Genomic DNA, 2,500 nt, shown 5'->3' with positions numbered 1-2,500 from the left:
GCTTAAATACAAGCCCCCTCCACCACACACACACACACACACACACACACACACACACACTCACAGAGTGAGCGCTTCCTGCAGACACTGTGATCTGTCTTTTATAAACACACCACCGTGTCCAAATAAACTCACGCACAATGTTGTGTAACACTCACAGCACGAAAAGTCAAAATCTACAAAACGTGTGTGGGTGCGCATGTGTGTGTTTTCCATCTCATTCACACTTGTCTGACACATCGCAGTGGTGAGTGTGAACTTTACACTTTTATTGACCCGGGAACAAAGGTGCTTGGATATGAGGGATTTCTGAGAACATGGCAATCTAATAACTAGGGTGGAGGGAAAGTAGGGATCTGGTAACATAGGGAGCTTTGGTTTGTCTATGACTTGTTATAAACCCTTAATTAGTTGATAGGATGTGATTCCTGCTTAGATCATACACACACACACACACACACACACATACACATACACACACAGACCAGAGGAGATATCATTTAATCTCTTTTATGCAAATTAGTTGACACACATATAACAAGATCACTGACCAATCCAATCACCTAGACATATCCCTGTAACACTTTATAATGCTTTATAATACACACGGTGGTACACTCGATGGTACACTCTGTGAAACACCATAAATTTAATAATTTCCCTGTGATTTCCCAGATTAGGATTAGTTTTAAAGTGAACAACAGTTTAATCTTTAACAGTTTGCAGTTCTAATAATTTTTATCCGAATTTAGTTACCTGGTGTTGGTAACGAGGGGCTGCTTTACATTAGTAACACCAACTTAATGACAATCAAGTCATTCATAAGAAAACAACTGATGACACCTGCATTCATAGCAACTAGATTCTAACTAATTATTCATTTGATTGTTAATTATTAATATAATAATATATTATGTGTCAGCAGTCGTTCATGCAATTGTTTGCAAAATCATGATCCTAAACAGTTACTTCAATTAGGGTCCGATATTCAGCAATCAGATCCCCTGGTGGTCTAGTGGTTAAGATGCAGCGCTCCCACCGCTGCGACCCGGGTTCGATTCCCGGTCAGGGAACCATCCCCAGCCACTCTTAGTGCCGGTCCCAAGCCCGGATAAATTGGGGAGGGTTGCGTTAGGAAGGGCATCCAGCGTAAAACATGTGCCAAATCAAACGTGCGGAGGATCCGCTGTGGCGACCCCTAACGGGAGAAGCCGAAAAGAAACTTTATTCAGCAATCAGATATTTATTCATCAGTCATTGGACGCCCATTTGAAAGTTGGCAGCCTGCAGGTTTCTTACCTTCACCACCTTCTTCCATATGGATAAATTTTTTGTTCTGATCTCAACAAATCTGGGCAAAATACTGAGTGGGCACCAATCAGAGGCTGCATTGTAGACTTCTTACAAAGTATTTTATAGTATTTTAAAAATACAAAACACTAAAGTATTTTGATACAACCCTATCAAATACAAATTACAAAATCCTATTTTATATTTTAAATACATACATATACAATCTGGGGTGTATTCTTCGTGTTACAGTCTGCGTTACACTCAGGGTATATTTCGGGGTACACTCTGCGTTACACTCTGGGGTATATTCCGGGGGAAACTTTGCATTACACTCTAGGATATATTTCTGGGTACACTCTGCAGTACACTTTGGGGTATATTCTGGGGTACGGTACACTCTGCATTACACTATGGGGTATATTCCGGGGTACACTCTGCAGTACACTCTGGGGTATATTTCGGGGTACACTCTGCAGTACACTCTGGTGTATATTCCAGGGTACACTCTGGGGTATATTCCGGGGTACACTCTGGGGTATATTCGGGGGGAAACTCTGTATTACACTCTGGGATATATTTCGGGGTACACTCTGCAGTACACTCTGGGGTATATTTCGGGGGAAACTCTGCAGTACACTCTGGGGTATATTCTGGGGTACACTCTGCATTACACTCTGGGGTATATTCCGGGGTACACTCTGCGGTGCACTCTGGGGTATATTCCGGGGTACACTCTGGGGTATATTCCGGGGTACACTCTGCAGTACACTCTGGTGTATATTCCGGGGTACACTCTGCGGTGCACTCTGGGGTATATTCCGGGGTACACTCTGCAGTACACTCTGGTGTATATTCCGGGGTACACTCTGCGGTGCACTCTGGGGTATATTCCGGGGTACACTCTGCAGTACACTCTGGTGTATATTTCTGGGTACACTTTGCATTACACTCTGGGGTATATTCCAGGGTACACTCTGCAGTACACTCTGGGATATATTTCGGGGTACACTCTGCAGTACACTCTAAAGTATATTCCGGGGTACACTCTGCATTACACTCTGGGGTATATTCCGGGGTACACTCTGCAGTACACTCTGGTGTATATTCCAGGGTACACTCTGCGGTGCACTCTGGGGTACACTCTGGGGTATATTCCTGGGTACACTCTGGGGTATATTCCGGGGTACACTCTGCAGTACACTATGGG

General features: G+C 43.7%; 1 protein-coding gene across 1 annotated transcript in view; it reads left to right on the top strand.

Moving 5' to 3' along the window:
* Nucleotides 1-2,500, top strand: part of slc16a10 (solute carrier family 16 member 10) — a 23,944-nt gene that overhangs the window by 17,613 nt on the left and 3,831 nt on the right. The window lies entirely within an intron of this gene.

This window comes from Silurus aristotelis (genome assembly GCF_946808225.1).
Source record: "Silurus aristotelis genome assembly, chromosome: 28".
NCBI classification, from domain to species: domain Eukaryota; kingdom Metazoa; phylum Chordata; class Actinopteri; order Siluriformes; family Siluridae; genus Silurus; species Silurus aristotelis.
The sequence above is the reverse complement of the archived record's forward strand: the minus strand, read 5'-3'. Positions and strand labels throughout refer to the sequence as shown.